The 18,864-nt window shown below is 46.7% G+C and overlaps 1 protein-coding gene across 4 annotated transcripts in view; it reads right to left on the reverse strand.

Moving 5' to 3' along the window:
- Positions 1-18,864, reverse strand: part of kank1a (KN motif and ankyrin repeat domains 1a) — a 430,902-nt gene that overhangs the window by 313,756 nt on the left and 98,282 nt on the right. The window contains exon 1 of one of the 4 annotated variants that reach the window (XM_038804683.1): positions 2,219-2,350. The exons of the other annotated variants lie outside the window; for them this stretch is intronic. The gene's annotated coding sequence lies outside the window, so the exon portion shown is untranslated. Of the gene's footprint in view, positions 1-2,218; positions 2,351-18,864 lie in introns of those variants that run through there. 4 annotated transcript variants of the gene reach the window in all.

The raw sequence follows: 18,864 nt of genomic DNA on the forward strand, positions 1-18,864 counted from the left end.
GGTGCACAGTAAGGTGTTGATTCTCACTGCCCTCTGAATTATCACGCAAAACACTCATATCTAACTACTTATGGCATCGTTTCTCGGCCTTTTGGCTAAGATCAAGCATCAGCTCAAGCCCAGATGAGGTGCAATGCCTTTTCTCATCAGCTTGGATCTTGTATGTTTCTCTTGTGGAGGCCACAAATAGGTTTCAATTTGAATTTGAACTTGTTTTTGGAGCAAACAATGAGATAAATTAAGGGTTTGCCCTGTCCACTCTGCACAATGGATTTGTAACTTTAAAGGCGGAATGAGAAAAAAAAACTGCTTCTGGCAGGCTAAGGTGGTAGTTCACCACCATCATCTTAAGGTCAAGTAGTGGCAGACTTAACTGCCAGTGACACCCACATCCTATGAATGAATACATTTTTTCAAAATCCTGGCCAGTTTGTTTTTGGGTTGTGGCAAGCTGTGCGGTTGGGGATGTACTGTACTAGCACCAATATGGCATAGCACAAAAAGGTAACCTTGTGTACAAGGGATTGTGAAGCTAATCAGAGGATGGTCATTAATGCGAGATTTTTTTCCTAACCCTTGAATCTTATTGGCGTGTACATGTGCAATTCCACACCAGCTTACTCAATATGGCATCTAAAATCACAGGGGCCAAGTTACTTCTGGAGATAGCAGTATTCAATTCGCAGAAGGGTGATAACAAAGAATGCGTTTATCTTTTGCTCCATTGTGCATTCAGGAACACTGACCATATTAAATGGCAAATGTGGGCAGCTTGATAGTTTGCCAAAATACAAAATCTCTTCTTGGTAGGAGAATGCACAGCCACTATTCAATTTCTCAGCACAGCAAATACATTGCACTTTCAACTCCAGGCTGTGTGCCACCTATAGAATTTATACATTTTAAATGCAAGTGCAAAGCATTCTCCATTATTCAGTGTCCTCTTTCTTTCGACATCCCCATAAGATGTACATCCAAAGATAATGGGCGGGATTCTCCGGAAATTGCGATTGGGCAGAGAATCAGCTCCGATATTAAAATCGCGGCGGGCGCCAATTTGACGGCAAATCACCATTCTCCGTTACCTTGGCGGAGTCATAGCGGCCTGTAATGCATGTACAATAGACACTGTTTGCATATTAGCGGGCTTGACCTGGTATTCTGTAGGTCCTCCACGATTCTCACCTCCAATGGGCCGAGTTCCTGACGGAGGAACTGAGGGAGAGTGGGGTACGGACGAACATCATAGTTTTCTGACAGTTGTGCCGCTGGCTGGGGGGCTTCTGCCAGGGCGCGTCGTGGGGCGTGGCCAAGAGGTGGGCTGTGAGGTGGGGGTCGACGGGCACTTAACATCATTGCCGCAGCCGAAAAGGCAGCCATGCAGCTGTGCACACTGCTGACAACCCACTGTGAATTTAGGGCCATGGGTCATATAGTTGTTTCCTCCAGGCCGCCACCGCTAGGTGCCCTCTGGCCCCAGCCGACCCATCAGATGTATGGGCAGGCTCCCATACATCTTGTTGGCTGGGATGGGTCTGGGAGGGGAATGAAGTGTGTATGTGTCGGCAGCGTGTCGGCCTCCCGAGTGTCAATTATGGACCCAGTGAATCCCGCACTGTTCTCCATTGGAATCGATTTGTGTTCCATGTGGCTCCGGTTCCGGCCCCTCCACAGTTGCTTAATCAATACAGGTTTAGCACCTGTTTTGCTGTCGTGGAAGTCCACAAATTCTGCCCCAGCGTCAACACTTGGAAAACATTTAACACCCTCTTTTATTGCTTGACACATTTCATTTATGTCGTACCTCAAGCAGAATGAGATTTCTAAAGCAAATAAAATACCCACGAGAGATTCGGGAAGTTGACCAAAAGCTTGGTCAAGCGGTAAAGATGCCTTACAAGAGCAAGAGACAAAGGAAATCCCAGAACTTACGGCCTGGTTAACGGAGGGTCAGCCACCAATGATGGAGGAATTATTACAATCAGGGATGCACATGGAGGTCAGAATTAGAGCAGAAATGTCTCGGGTGGTTTATGGGACTGGAGGAGAGCAAAGGGCAATATACTGAAGGGTTTCAACATCAAGGATGATAATTTAAAAATCAAGATGCAGTTTGGCTGCAGGCCATGTAAAAAGATGAGCTCGGGACTGCTAGGGGAACAAAACCTAGTGCAAGTTAAGACAATTGCAACAGAGCTTTGGATAACCTTGAACTTACAGAAGGTGGAATGTTGGAGACAAGCTAAGACTGTGAGTTGGAATAGTCCAGTCTCGATGTAACAAGGGCTTGAAAAAAGAACAATTCTTTGAGAGTTTTCAAAGGCACATCTCAGAGTCCTGAACCTGTGGAGATGTTCAATGATTTGCTGTTGAGAGGGAGCCACCCACACTGGCCCAGGCCACAATATCGCTGATCCCTAAAAAAAAACAAACACAAAGAACCAACAGTGTGCAGATCGTACAGACCCAACTCACTCCTGAACACGGACGCCAAAATCATGGCGAAGGCCCTGGCAAGGAGATTGGATAGCTGGCTGCTGAAGGTATTTGTGGACGTTAAGATGGGCTTTGAGAAGGGCAGACAGCATCAGATGCCTGCTGACCCTATGGCCCTAGCTGGACAGGGCTCTGTGTGTGTCTCTGTGCGCGTGTGATGCTTCCGACAGGACAAAGGGATACTTACTGTCGGGGGCCGATACATAGATAGCAGAGTAGAGGGAGGAATCTGGATCACAACATTGCATAGGCAAACTCCACCTCCCCGTGCACAGGACTGAGTTTGATGCAACTCAAAGTACCGCACAGGGCACACTTAACCAGAACACAAATGATTTGGGGATCATCTCAGAAGTGGAAGACAAATGTAAACAGTGCCAGGGAGGCCCAGCCAACCACACTCGCATGCTCTGGTCATATACCAGACTTGTCGGGTACTGGATCGCCTTTTGAAGCCATGTCCAAGGTTTGGGGGTGAAGGCGGAGCAATGTCATTAGCAGTGGTCTTCAGGGCATCAGAACAGCAAGGGCTCTTTATGGGGAGAATCACAGGATCATCAAATTCCTACAATGCAGAAGGAGGCCATTGGTCCATCAAGCTTGCACCAGCCCCTGCTCCTAGAGGAACCTATCTAGGCAGCATCACCCTAAACCCCCCCCCCAACCAACCTTTGGGCAATTTAGCATGGCCAATTCACCGAACCGGCACATTTTTGGACTATGGGAAGAAATCCACACAGACACGGGAAGAACTTGCAAACTCTATACAGTCACCAGAGGTCAGAACTAAAAGTGGGTCCCTGGCGCTGAGGCAGCAGGGCCAACCACTGTGCCACAGAGCCACCCTAACCTTTGCCTCCCCAGTTTCCCACTGGAGATTACTGCTCGGCTGGAGACCAGCAGCACCACCCAAGGCTAAAGGCTGGTTGTCCAACCTAGCAGAATTATTCAAATTGTCCAGAGCAAGGCTTCCGCAACATGTGGAAGCAATTTACCAACCTGTTCAAGGACCTGTTTGTGACCAACAACCAATAAGGGAGGGGGAAACCAAAAAAGGGCAAAAAAATAAGGTGGGGGCGGGGAGGGGAGGAGGGGAGACACCACCCAGAGTACAAGGGAAGTAGGGCAGAGGAACCAACGGGTCAGAGGGAAAGAAAAATCCAGGGATGCAGCCACAGCAAACAACAGGGTGTGCCTTGGTAACCTCAAACACACTCCTGGATGTTTTAATAGCATGGAGCAACATGCAGATCGTTAAACAATACGGTTGTGGGAACCAATGCAAATATACCTCATAACTGTACATATGATTCCTATGTATTCATGCCTGTTTATTTCTTCCTTTTCTGGCTAGGTTATTAAAAATAAATGCAAAACCAATAAAAAAAAAATATATATTTTTTTAAAAAGGTGCTTAAAAGCTAGGTTAGTACTATATGCCATCAAGCCCAAGACAGAATGAGAGGCTTGTCAAGATGGGTGTTCTTGAACACATTAAAGTGAATGGGCCATGCCAATAGTACCCGTGTGATGAAGAAAGATGGTTCAGTACGCATATGTGGCGCTTTTTAAAGTCACCCTCAATCCGGTACTGTGATCTGAGCAGTATCCTCAGCTTTCAATTGATGATTTATTTGCTGAGTTGGCTGGAGGCCAAAATTTCAGTAAAGGTGACCTTTATCGCCAGGTAAATGTGGATCCAGATTCACACCAATATTTGACAAATCGTGACACACACAAATGACTTCCATTTGGCACTACATGCACATCTACATTGCGCCAATGTCCATGGGTCAAATTCTAAGTGGACTAAGAATCCAGTGCTACTCATGATCTAAAAGAAAGAAGCGCATCTTTAAAAAAATTAGATGCTACACTCCAGAGACTAGAAGACTACAGATGAAAGAGTACAGAAGGATAAATTAGAATTTTTCAAATGTTCTTTTGAATACCTGGGGCACATCAGATGCAAATCAACTTTGAACTTAGGCACATGCAAGTCAACTTAACATTGTTTTTGTTTGGGCTAGAACTATTAGAACATAGAACAGTACAGCACAGAACAGGCCCTTCGGCCCTCGATGTTGTGCCGAGCAATGATCACCCTACTCAAACCCATGTATCCACCCTATACCCGTAACCCAACAACACCCCCTTTAACCTTACTTATTAGGACACTACGGGCAATTTAGCATGGCCAATCCACCTAACCCACACATCTTTGGACTGTGGGAGGAAACCGGAGCACCCAGAGGAAACCCACGCACACACGGGGAGGACGTGCAGACTCCGCACAGACAGTGACCCAGCCGGGAACCGAACCTGGGACCCTGGAGCTGTGAAGCATTTATGCTAACCACCATGCTACCATGCTGCCCCTATTTCCTAAATCAAGCAACTATTCAAGCCTTACACAAAATTGTGCCAAAACAGGAAATGGGTAGATCTGTACAAGGCCTTTTAAAAGCTAAAGAGGCACTAAAGTCAGAAGTCCTCACACACTTTGATCCAAAGTTACCTTTGCAACTGGCTTGCAGCACATCTTATGGGGTGGGAGCAGTGGCTTCTCACATAATGCCCAATGGTGAAGAGAAGCCATAGCAGTTACATCAACATGCTTGAACCAAGCAGAAATGAACCAAGCACAGATAGAGAAGGAAGATCAAGCCATCATTTTCAGAATCAAACTTTTTGTACCAATGCCTATATGGAAGGAACTCCTTATTTGAAATTGCAAACTTCGAAAAGCTCTTAAATTCACACATTTGTTTTGAGCGCCAATGTGATGCCAAGAGTGGAAAATAGTAAAAAATAACATGGTGTTCACCCGAGATCTGCTACGTTTTACAACTGTTGCCTTCAGCACTCACCCACCTGGGTGGCTGAGTTTGTGCAAGCTTACCTTTCTGATGGTTCAATGTGTATCTCATTATTTCATGCACAGAATGATTGAAAATATTGCATAAAACTACCTACAGGCCATATGTAATCCATAAGCTGCAAATGAAATATAAATGAATTTCCTGCTTAGACTTGGGTCCCATCCCTGCTGGATGAGCAACAGCATTATATAATTTTACAGGTATTCCAAAATTCGAAAAAAATTCCGGAATCAGAGACACTTTCTGCCCCAAACATTTCGAATAAGAGATGCTCAGAAAAGAGAAGACACGCTGATCAACTTTTAGCCGGAGAGAGAGTAAACAGAGAATCTGTGACAAACCGTGTGAAGTGAAGACCAAGACACTCCGGAGAACCTGACAATATCAGAAACAACTATGGAAGACAGTACATCAGTTGAGGATAACATTGGGTCAATCTCCGAGACAATTTGATATGAGCAGTGGAGTTGATTACCAGGATACCCTTTGAGTGGTCTTCTATTTTGCCTTGTGCAGAGGTCACCCTGCACAGTTATAAAAGTTAATAGGAATTGGTTGTTTTTTGTTTTTGTACTTGGTTTTCTGTTTTGTTTGGGATTGGAGACAAGGAAAGGCCACCGTTGATGGTGACGGTTTCTTGATCTTTGTGCTGGCTCAATGGGGGATATGGCAGCCACCTTGGGCAGGCCTGGAATCGGCGCAGGCTGAAGTACTGCTGGATTGCATCACAGGGTGGATATGGCTGATTCTGGGTTGAGGGGCAAGAAGCCCCTCCAGGTGATAACTTGGAATGTAAAGGGGTTAAACTGCCCATTAACAATGTCCCAGGTGTTTCTGCACCCGAGAAATTTGATGTGTTTTTATTTAAAGAAACAGGCGATTATGAGAGCAAAGGATCAAATAAGGTTGTGGAAGGGTGTCATTTTCTGATATCAGTAGGAGGCGGGGTGGGTAGGTAATCATTAGTGGGTCGTTGGCAGCACGGTCAATGTGTATGCACCAAACTGGGAAGACACGGCATTTATTAATATGATGCTGGCGATCACAGACTTGGATTCACATCAGAAAATAATGAGGAGGGACTTCAATTGCGTTTTGGATCGTAAGCTGGATAAGTCGAGTCCCAAATCAGAGTCCATCAAGGGTAGCAAAGGTGTTAGGCAGTCTTGCCTTCCACGCTCTGGGGAGCCCTGAAAGCAGTCACTTGGGGGGCGGGGGGGGGGGGGGGGGGGGGGGGGGGGGGGCAGATAATCTCACAACGTGCAGAAGCATAAAATCTGGAGGGGGGGGGGGGAAGATGAGAGAGCGAGATAGCGAGAGCGAGAGAGAGGCTAGTGGATTCCATTCAAGGTGGACTGCAAGTACTCGATTGTCCAGACATCAGAGTTTTTGGCGAACAGAAAGAAATTGCAGGTGGAATTAGAGTCAACAGGAAGGTGGTGAACCAGTTGCGACACTCAAGGGGGAACCTTTTATGAGTATGGAGATAAGGCCACTGTTAGCACACCTACGGAGATGGCAGGCTGCTCCTGGGAGATAGTGCAGGTTAGCGACTCAGACAGCAGCTTGGTTTCCACCCCAGAGAAGGTTTGAGGCCTTCAACTGAGAGCTATGTAAGTGAGAGCCCCCGGAAGGAGAGGTCTACAATGCTGTTTTTGTAAATGGGTTGACGCTCCCAGAGGCAGAGCAGGAAAGAAGGCAGGAGTTGGAGGTAGGTTTACACAACGGTGTCCAGTACAACTGGTGCAAACAAGTGGAGGAACAGCAGTCCTCAGTAAAGTCACCCTGCTCAGGGACAGGCACGCAGCACTGACAGTTAAATGCAAGAAATATAACCATCTATTCTCCAGTTGCCAGAGAATTTGGAGGACAGCAAGCAAGCGGCAAAATAATCCTGCCTCAGGTTAAAGCTCAAACGTTCCAGGTATAACATAGCAAAGCGACTGTAAACTGCAAAAAGCCTTGGTGCATTGAAAATTACGTGTCATACTATTATTTGCCTGTGTCCGTGGTTTCAGATTGCTTCATGTATATTTTATTGTTGGGTCACTCAATAAATATCTAATCTTTTTCCAGTGTCATTTCACTGTATTGTATAACTACTTTGCGACAATCAATTATCTCATTTCTACTTTGTGAACAGTGTTATTAAATGCAGCAACCATTCACTGGAAAACACGTGTCATTACGGCATACAGCATTGTTCAATTTACGAATATAGTTTATTTTGGCTTGTATTTGTTTACAATAGTAACATATTAATTTGCTCCCATTTCTTTCCAATCCTCTCAAACTTAGCTTTCCTGCTGTCAAAATACATGGTTTCCTGGAATACCATTGATGGTAACATTAAACTGATTTGGAACTTGGAAACAGTGCCATCAAGGGCAGAGAGGCCATGCTGGTCTGTATGGACAAGTAGTAATTTTCTTATTTGCTTAATTAGTCACTTATTTACAGTACAGAAGGCTATTTGACCCATCAGGTTCTTCACAGGCAATCCATTCAATCCCATTCTCCAGATATTGGTTTTTCAAACTCCAGGTCGCGACCCACCAGACGGGTGTCTGGAGGGTCGCGGAGCGATCGGTTGCAGTGTTCCTGATCAAGGGATAAGCGGCCAATGGCCCCGACCGGCTGTAAAATGCCAGCCGTCCCATACATGCGAGCCCCCTGAGGGGGATCTGACAGTGCGCAGGCCCAGAGTCAAGCGGGGCAGGTCAGCTCCTCCTGAAATGAGCACGCTGTCCCAGGACCAGATTTATTTTGAAGAATGGAGTTTTCCCGCCAGAAGCGGCGGCAGGGAGAAGGTCACGCGTCCCGTGCACTGACATCACACACCTTGTAGGTCCGTGCTTTGGGTGCAAAATCACGGAGGAGAGATTCCTCCATTTTATAGCTGCCACCAAGCAACAGGACGGAAGAATTGAAAATGGATTGTTTCGTAACAAGGAAGAGAGCCACAGACACAAATGGGCCACAACTGAATCTGCCGGAGAGTGCTGCTCAGGAGAGCCCAATGGCAGGACAAAGCTGTGGTGGTGTAAGCTGCGCAGGAGTCCACAGCAGAAAAAAAAACAGTGCTGGTGTGAGCTCAGGGGCCTTTGGTGAACAACCCATTAAGCAGCTGAAATCAGGAACAAAGCAGGATAAAGATGATTTCTTGAGGTATGACTTCAATGCAAATCAGGATGCAAAGCCCATGTGTTGTTTTTTTTATTTTTCCATGAAGGGGCAATTTAGCATGGCCAATCCACCTACCCTGCACATCTTTGGGTTGTGGGGTGGGGTGGGGGTGGAGACCCATGCAGACATGGGGAGAATGTGCAAACTCTACAAGGACAGTGACCCGGGGCTGGGATCAAACTAGTGCTGACCACTGCGCCGCCTTGCCCATGTATGTTATATGAAGTACTGGCAAATGAAAGTTTAAAACCCTCAAAACTTCAACGGCATTTGAAGACCAAGCATGGTAAGTTTGATGCAGTATGCAGCGAGACGTTAAATCATCAGCTCATTACTGTTATACTGAATGGCAAAGCACAATTAGCCTCTTACATGGTAGCTGACCATGTAGCCAACGAGAAAATGCTGCACTCTTTAGCAGAGAGATTGATTCTCCCTCCGGCAATAGATATACTCGGTCTGGTCCTCAATGAGAGGTCAGCTGGAAACTGAAATGTATCCCACCTAGTGATAACACAGTGGTTCGCCAAATTTGTGTTATTGCTGAAAATTTGGAAGCGCAGCTTGTTTCACATTTAAAGTCAGCACAGGAGTTCTCAATACAATTGGATGAATGGACAGACGTTTCAGATTATGCAATCTTGCTAGTTTGCTCGAGGTGTGTTTGGCAAAATCAATTGGTTGAGGATTTGCTGTGCTGCCTGACATTACCAACCAGTACGACTGGCACAGATATTTATGAGCATTGAACAGTTATGTGGTTGGAAAGTGCGAGCTCGACTGCGTTCATTACAGAGGAATCACAAGCGATGGAGCAGCCAACATGATTGGGAAAAACAGTGGAGTTATAAGTAGGATTAAGGCAGCTGGTCAAGACAAAATAATGGTTTTATTCACCGAGGCAATGGCATCAAAAGGAATACAATCCAATCTCCAAGTGGTGCTGAAAGGAATTGTGAAAGTTATGAACTTCATTAAACGCAACACACTCAATACCAGGTTTTTTTAAGCTGTGTGTTCTGATATGGGGGCCCCAAGTATGCACATTTATTGTTCCACACAAGAGGTACATTGGCTATCAAGGGGTAGGTGACTGTCAGAGTTTACAAATTTGAGGCATCAAATCCATGCTTTCCTCCTCGAAAACATCCCCTCTGGCTGATTCATTTGGAGACGAAACCTGGATGCTAACTATGTCTTACCTTGCAGACATCTTTTCAATTTTAAATGTACTGAACCTCAAATTGCAAGCGAAGGATGATGATTGCATTCGGCACTATGAAGAAATAGATGTTTTCCAAAAGTCATTGAAAGTTTGGCAAGTTAGAGTATAATACCAAAACTATTCCATGTTCCCCACACTGCTATAACAGAAACCAGTGTAAGGGAACTGTGAATAGACTGGTAAGTCTTATTCAGTTGCATCTGGCTGTGCTGATCAACAGTTTTTGTCACTACATTCCAAAGAAGTTTCAGATTTTGAAAGAGAAAAGGTGGGTGAAAAATCTTTGAGGTTGAACCCCCAGAATCATCTACTTACAGCTGACTCCAACTGAAGAGGTGGAACTCTTGCACCTCACCTATCACAGAACATTAAAAACACTCCACAAGTCCATGAAGCTGTCAGCATTCTGCAGTAGCGTCTCCGAGGAATATGCAGTGCTGAGAGAGAGCGAGAGCGCGAGAAAGAGAGAGAGAGTGCGAGCGAGAGCAAGAGAATGAATAAACCCAGGGACGCACACACAGAGGAGGTGAAGTTTGGCAGCAATAGATATTAACAGTATATATACACCATCGATCATTTTAGTGCACAAGATTTCCAGAGTCCAAATGAGGAATTATTTCATGGAGGAGTTTTATTCAGCTGGCTGAAGACCGGGGTTGTACAGTGTGGATACCGTCAAGTAGGTACACGAGACTGGGTCTGTTCTGCAGACAGTGGCAGGAAATCTTCAGCAGGGACTCGCTTGGAGGAGCCAAGAGGTAATTATGCCGACAACGGTCTTGGTCCTGCACTGTGGAACTACCTCCCCTAAATTCCCCAGCATCCATGGTTATAGCTTTTGTATGTGTTTTACATTATACTGTTTTTAATCAGTCCTAAATGTATCATATAGAGGTATCATAGAATTTACAATGCAGGAGGAGGCCATTCGTCCCATCGAGTCTGCACCAGCCTTTGGAAAGAGCACCTGCACTTAAGCCCACGCCTCCATCCTATCCCTGTAACCCAATCCGACCTTTTTTGGATACGAAGGGCAATTATTCATGGCCAATCCACCTAACATGCACATCTTTGGGCTGTGGGAGGTAACGAGAGCACCCGGAGGAAACCCACGTACACACAGGGAGAACGTGCAGACTCCGCACAGACACTGACCCAAGCCAGGAATTGAACCTGGGACCCTGGAGCTGTGAAGCGACTGTGCTAACCACTGTGCTACCATGCTGCCCTGATGTCGACATCTTCACAACAGAATTATCACATCCACAGGGTTGGACTTCTCACTAAATGGCTCATCTTTTTCTTCCCTTAGAGTGCTTGCCAAATATCAAAAACAGCTTGATCTAATGAATGAATCGAAAGATTGGAAAAGCTGAGAAGCAGTCTTCAAATGAGAGCAGAAAATAACTAGTTTCAAATATGGTGCCTTTAAATGGAGAACAATGGCTAAATAAACTTCCATTCATTGAAATGTCTTCAATGCACTTCATTGACTGAAGCTGCAGCCAACTATTGTTTTGGAACAATGCAGCTAACTTATACACAGCAACCGGAGTGAGATAAATGACTAGCTGTAGGTATGGAGTGAAGGGGTGGCATAGTGGCTAACACCGTTGCCTCACAGCACCAGGGTCCCAGGTTTGATTCTGACCTCTGGTTACTGTCGGAGTGGAGTTTGCACATTGGCCCCATGTCTGCGTTGTCCCCATGTCTGCGTGGGTTTCCTCCGGGTACTCCAGTTTCCGGCCACAGACCAAAGGTATGCAGGTTAGGCGAATTAGCCATGCTAAATTGCCAAATGTTAGGTGAGGTTACAGGAATAGGAGTGGAGGACTGGGCCGAGGTAGGGTGCTCTTTTGGTGCAAGGGCTGATTCAGTCCCGATGAGTTGAATGGCCTCCTTCGGCACTGTCGGGATTCTAGGATTCTAAGATTAAATTTAGGGTAGAACAGCAACAAAGAACACAAATTTTCTTTGAATGATGTTTTGGGACCTTTTGTTATCTAAATCACATGGACTTAATATCGTCAAAAAATAAAAGGCGGCAGTTTAGAAAATATACTCACACAATCAACATAAATTAGGATTTGATTTTGTTTATTGGCACGCGTACCAAGTACAGTGAAACTTATTTTTCTGCGAGTAGCTCAACAGATCAAGTACGTGAAAATAAAAAAGAAATATGTAATAGGGAAACACAAGGTACACAATGTAACTACATAACTCCAGCATTGGGTGAAGCATACAGGAGTGTACTATTAATCAGGTCAGTCCACAAGAGGGTCTTTTAGGAGTCTGGTAACAGCAGGGAAAAAGCTGTTTTTGAGTCTGTTCATGCGTGTTCTCAGACTATTGTATCTCCTGTTCGTGCGTTTTCTCAGACTTTTGTATCTCCTGTCCGATGGAAGAAGTTGGAAGAGTGCATAAGCCAGATGGGAGTGGTCTTTGATTATGCTGCCCACTTTCCCCAGGCAGCAGGAGGTGTAGATGGAGTCAATGGATGGGAGACAGGGGTGTGTGATGGGCAGGGGTGTGAGATGGGCTGGGTTGTGTTTACGACTCTAAAGTTTCTTGCAGTCTTGGGCCAAGCAGTTGCCATACCAGACTGTGATGCAGCCAGATAGGATGCGTTTTATGGTGCCTCTGTAAAAATTGGCAAGAATTAATGCGGACATGCCAAATTTCCTTAGTTCCCAGAGGAAGTATAGGCACTGTTGTGCTTTCTTGGTGGGAGCTTCGATGTGGGTGGATCAGGACAGATTTTGAGAGATGTGCACCCCTAGGAATTTGAAACTGCTAACCATCTCCACCTCGGCCCCGTTGATGTGGACAGGGGTGTGTAAAGTACTTTGCTTCCTGAAGTCAACGACCAGCTCTTTAGTTTTTCTAGCATTGAGGGAGAGATTGTCATCACTGCACCACTCCATTAGGTTCTCTACCTCCCTCCTGTATTCCGAGTCGTCGTTATTCGAGATCCGGCCCACTATGGTCATATCGTCAGCAAACGTGATGGAGTTGGAACCAAATTTTGCCACACAGTCGTGTGCACAGAGAGTATAGTAGGGGGCTATGTACCCAGCCTTGCGGGGTCCCGGTATGAGGACTATTGCGGAGGAGGTGTTGTTATTCATTCTTACTGATTGCGGTCTGTTGGTCAGAAAGTCAAGGATCCAGTTGCAGAGTGGAGAGCCAAGTCCTAGGTTTTGGAGCTTTGATATGAGCTTGGCTGGGATTATGGTGTTGAAGGCGGAGCTGTAGTCAATAAATAGGAGTCTGATGTAGGAGTGCTTGTTTTCGAGATGCTCTAGGGATGAGTGTAGGGCCAGGGAAATGGCGTCTGCGGTGGACCGGTTATGACGGTATGTGAATTGCGGTATGTGATCAAGGCGTTACGGGAGTACGGAGGTGATGCGCTTCATGATCAACCTCTCGAAGCACTTCATTACGACTGAAGTCAGGGCCACCGGATGATAGTCATTGAGGCACGTTGCCTGGGTCTTCTTTGGCACCGGTATGATGGTGGTGTTCTTGAAGCAGGTGGGGACCTTGGAGTGGAGTAGGAACAGGTTAAAGATATCCGCGAATACCTCTGTCAACTGGTCCGTGCAGGCTCCGAGTGCACGACCAGGGATCCTGTCCGGGCCGTCGCCTTCAGAGGGTTCACTTTCAGGAAGGCCAATCTGACTTCGGAAGCTGTGATGGTGGGTATAGGCGAGTTATGAGCTGCTGGGGCACTCGACAGCGGATTGTTGGTTACCTGTTCGAACCGAGCATAGAATGCATTGAGTTCATCGGGGAGGGATTGGCTGCTGCCGGAGATACTGCTCGGCGTTGCTTTGTAGCTTCTAATGTTGTTTAGTCCTGGTCACAAATCGCCGAGAGTCTGTCTGTGACTCGAGCTTGGTTTGATATTCTCTCTTGGCATCTCAGATGGCTTTGCAGAGGTCGTACCTGGATTTCTTGTATAGTCAGCGTTGTCTGACTTGAACACCTCCGATCTGTCCTTCAGTAGAGATTCAATCTCATGATTGAGCCATGGTTTCCGGTTGGGAACTATTGTGGAGGAGGTGTTGTTGTTCGTTCTCACTGATTGTGGTCTGTGGGTCAGAAAGTAGAGGATCCAGTTGCAGGGAGAGGAGCCAATTCCTAGGTTTTGGAGTTTGATACAAACTTGGTTGGGATTATGGTGAAGGCGGAGCTGTAGTCAATAAATAGGAGTCTGATGTAGGACTCCTTGTTATCGAGATGCCCTAAGGATGTGTAGGGCCAGGGAGATGGCGTCTGCTGTGGACCGGTTGCGGACCAATTGCGAATTGCAGTGGATCATGGTGTTCTGGGAATATAGGGGTCATGATCAACCTCTCGAAGCAATTCATTACGACTGAAGTCAGGGCCACCAGACGGTAGCCATTGAGCTATGTTGCCTGGTACTTTGGCACCGGTATGATGGTGGGGACCTCAAAGCGGAGTAGGGACAGGTTAAAGATGTCCGCGAACACATCTGCCAGCTGGTCCGCGCAGGCAGAGTGCACAACTAGGGATTCCGTCTGGACCCGTCGCCTTCCGAGGGTTCACTTTCAGGAAGGCTGATCTGACTTCGGAAGCTGTGATGGTGGGTATGGGTGTGTTATGGGCTGCTGGGGCACTCGACAGCAGATCGTTGGTTTCCTACTCAAACCGAGCATAGAATGCATCGAGCTCATCGGGGAGGGGTGCGCTGCTGCCGGAGATACGGCTCGGCTTCGCTTTGTAGCCCGTTTTGTTTAGGCCTTACCACAACCACAACCACATACTAGCGTCTGTAACGCTAGTATGCGAGTCTAGCTTGGTCAGATAGTCTTTCTTAGCATCTCTGATGACTTTGCAGAGGTCGTACCTGGATTTCGTGTATAAGTCAGGGTTACCCGACTTGAACACCTCAGACCTGTCCTTCAGTAGGGAGTCAATCTCACAATTGAACCATGGTTTCCGGTTGGGGAACGTATACTGCTTTTTTTGGCACGGAGTCATCCACACATTTGCTGATGAAGTCTGTGACGGTGGTGGCACTCATTTAAGTTGGTCGCTGAGTTCTTAAATATAGACCAGTCCACTGTCTCCAAGCAGTCACGTGGGAGCTCTTCTGTTTCCTCGGATCAGCACTGCACGACCTTCTAGCTGGATTCTCCCACTTGAGTTTCTGCTTGTACGTCAGGAGAAGGAGCACCGTCTTATGGTCTGATTTCCCAAAGTGCGGTAGGGGGATGGAATGGTAGGCACCCTTAGTTTTTGAGGAGCAGTGGTCAAGAGTGTTGTCGCCCCCAGTAAGGGGGCGAGTGATAGGGTGCTCTCGGGGGTCTGGGTCGGAGGGGGGAAGATATCAGACATCTACAAGATAATGCAGGAGGCGGAAGCAGCATCAGGGGAGGAGCTGAAAGCCAAGTGGGAAGGGGAGCTGGGAGAGCAGATAGAAGACGGGACGTGGGCGGATGCACTGGAGAAGGTCAACTCTTCCTCCTCGTGTGCGAGACTGAGCCTCATTCAATTTAAGGTGCTGCATAGAGCTCACATGACGGGGACAAGGATGAGCCGGTTCTTTGGGGGTGAGGACAGGTGTGTCAGATGTCTGGGAAGCCCAGCGAACCATGTGCATATGTTCTGGGCATGTCCGGTGCTGGAAGGGTTCTGGAAGGGGGTGGCAAGGACGGTGTCGAAGGTGGTGGGGTCCAGGGTCAAACCAGGATGGGGGCTTGCGATCTTTGGGGTCGGGGTAGAACCGGGGGTACAGGAGGCTAGGGAGGCCGGAATACTGGCCTTTGCGTCCCTAGTGGCTCGACGAAGGATATTAATTCAATGGAAGGACGCGAGGCCTCCAAGCGTTGAAACTTGGATTAACGATATGGCTAGCTATATTCAGCTAGAAAGGATCAAATTTGCCCTGAGAGGGTCGGTACAGGGATTCGCCAGGCGGTGGCAACCTTTCCTTGACTTTTTAGATCAGAGATAGACGTTCGGGGTCGTGGCAGCAGCAACCCGGGGGGGGGGGGGGGGGGGGGGAGGGGGGGGGAGGGGGGGGGAGGGGAGGGGGGGGGGGGGGAGGGAGGGGAGGGGGGGGGGGGAGGGAGGGGAGGGGGGGGGGAGGGAGGGGGGGGGAGGGGGAGGGGAGGGGAGGGGGGGAGGGGGAGGGGAGGGGGGGCAGCAAGGGTCGTGGGGGGACATGCACGACTGTAACGCGGGCAAGTCTGCTCGCTGCTCATGTCTGAAACTGTAGGCTGCCTTGTTTGTTAAGGTTGCCTGGGGGGGGGGGGGGGGGGGGGGGGGGGGGGGGGGGGGAGGACTGGTGCGCGCGAGAGGGCGGGCGAGGGAGGGACATTTGCCTAGAGGGATTGTGTTGTAAATAATTTAAAAATTAGTAGGGGTAAATGTTTGTATGGAAAAACTCTTTCAATAAAAATTATTTTAAAAAAAAAGAGTGTTGTCGCTCCTGTTGGCACAGATGATGTGCTGGTGGAATTTTGGCAGTACACAAAGATTGGCCTTGTTGAGGTCCCTGGCCACGGTGAGCAAGCCCGCCGGGTGTTCTGTTTCGTAGTTGTTTATAACAGTGTACTGTTCATCCAGCGCCTTCCTCATTTCTGCCTGGGGGGCGATAATGGCTGAAGTGAACTCAAGTGGATGATACTGGTATTATCAGCCTAGATTATGTGCTCAAGTCCCTGGAGGTACAATTTAAGTTATGGCTTTTGCCTCAGATGCAAGAGTACTACTACTTACAGCTAAATTGCCCCTCAGTGTCCAAAAAGGTTAGGTGGGGTTACTGGGATGGGGTGGGGCACAGATTCAATGGGCCAAATGGCTTCCTGCTGCACTGTAGAGATCCTATGATTCTAGGAGTGGGTCTAAGGGCAGAGGTTTAGGTAAGGAATGTTAAAGCAGTGCCCAAGCACCTAAATAGAGATGACAAAAGCGAGGAAGCGGAGGATTCCCAAGAGATGAGAGGAACGAAGTTATCTGAGCAGGGGCATGGATGAGAGAGAGGCAGGTAAGTGATATTATCGAGACTGAACATTCTTTGGGATGGCGAGAATATGGTTCACGAGGGAATCAGATACTAAAGTTACAAACAGCCTGGTTCAGCAGAATGAGAATTAGTACGCTTACCCTTGCCAATGTCACAAAGCATTTGGCTATGATCTTTCAAGTGTGAAAAATGAAAGAAATTGTGTCTGCTTGTTGAACAAGAAGTCTGATAGCTCAGTGGCAGCTTATGGGGGTTATTGAGCATACATGAAGAAACAGATTCCATCACCTAGATGATGTAGAGGAGGAAAAATAGTTAATCAAATATGGTCCCCATTGTAATGTTCTTGCCGGATGGCCTGAGTTTATATTACAAGAATACCTGTAGCTAAAGGTATAAACAATTTATTAACATTAACTGTGGGTAAACTATATACAAAACAACAGATAAATAACAGTAAGATCAAGCACACGCAACCTCTCTCCAACTTCCTCCAGCCAGTCTGAGGGGTCACCTGACAACATTCACTTTTATTCTAATAAGATTCCTAGTGGACAGTCAGTGAATTACAACACAACCATGATATTACTACAGTATACGTATGAGACTCCAGAGGTGATAGGGTGGGAAGAGACACTACTAGATGTGCGTGGCTGCAGTATGATATGGGGCTGGTTTAGCTCACCAGGCTAAATCGCTGGCTTTTAAAGCAGACCAAGCAGGCCAGCAGCACGGTTCGATTCCCGTACCATCCTCCCCGGACAGGCGCCGGAATGTGGCGACTAGGGGCTTTTCACAGTAACTTCACTGAAGCCTACTCGTGACAATAAGCGATTTTCATTTCATTTTCAAATTTTCATTTTCATGATAGACACGTGTGAAACTAAGCAAAGACAAACTGGATAGACAACACACTAAAATAATGGTATTGAATGTTCAGAGTGCTATGAGTGCTGACACAGGTAGAAAATGCTCTTTGTGATTTCGACTGAGGTCTTTTTATATAGTGGAAGAAATACACAAAATTGTAACAGATTATTTGGGCCAACCAAATGATCTCCTGTGCTCAGTGGTCCTGATCACATGCCCCAGCCCATTTCCGCAACATCTTATTCCAAACACATGCCCCCTCTCCTCATCCCTCGAAACACCCAACAAACCTATTCAAAAGTTAATATGATCTCCATCAGAATCATTAAGTGCAGTTTCAAATTCCAGTCTTGGCTGGATGGAATTAGTTCACTGGAGAACGTCTAGTTCGTGACTAGTTGAATGTTTTGTTAGCAATAATGTGGGTCAGATAACATTATGAAAACTACTAAAATCTACTAACTATTAAATCACTATTATCAAATTAAGTAAGAGCTATTACAAATGCGACTATCCACTGCAACGACGATCTCCAAACTCCTTGAGATAACAGTGTCAAGTGGTTGTTCTTTACTGCCAACTGCTGGTTGGTGGTCCTATCTGTTAATATTTACATAATTGCTTATGCATATCATCACATCCCCTTTCCTATGGAAATGAATATTTACAAGCTTTTAAATTCAATACACAATAGATATGATATGCATAATACTTCAATTATTTACACATTCAATGTGCATCTCAAATTCAATCTGTCTGGCTTCCCTCTGTGGCTTGTCGACCTTCTAAGCTTTGGTTGAACTTGTGAATTTGACTGCCATTCAGAGGTTTCTGAAGATGGTTCTTGCTGTGTTTTGCACATCTTAAACTTGTCCTGTTTCTGTGTGCTGAGGTAGTGTTTGTTCAGTTGTCCTGGGATTGTTTTCTACAATCATCTGGTGGTTCTGATACAAAGGGTTGCTGAACTTTCAGCAAGGCTCTCCTATTTCTTCCTAGCACTTGCCCTTTATCTATGACGATGATACATGACTGCGGACCTGATGACTGTATTGCCTTTGCACACTTAAAATATCCACATTCATCAGGATCTTCTATCCGGACTGTCATTCTTTGCTAACGGTTCAGAGAATCTACAGTGCAGAAGGAGGCCATTTGGCCCATCAGGTCTGCACCAGCCCATGGAAAGAGCACCCCACGCCTCCACC

This window comes from Scyliorhinus canicula, chromosome 8 (genome assembly GCF_902713615.1).
Source record: "Scyliorhinus canicula chromosome 8, sScyCan1.1, whole genome shotgun sequence".
NCBI classification, from domain to species: domain Eukaryota; kingdom Metazoa; phylum Chordata; class Chondrichthyes; order Carcharhiniformes; family Scyliorhinidae; genus Scyliorhinus; species Scyliorhinus canicula.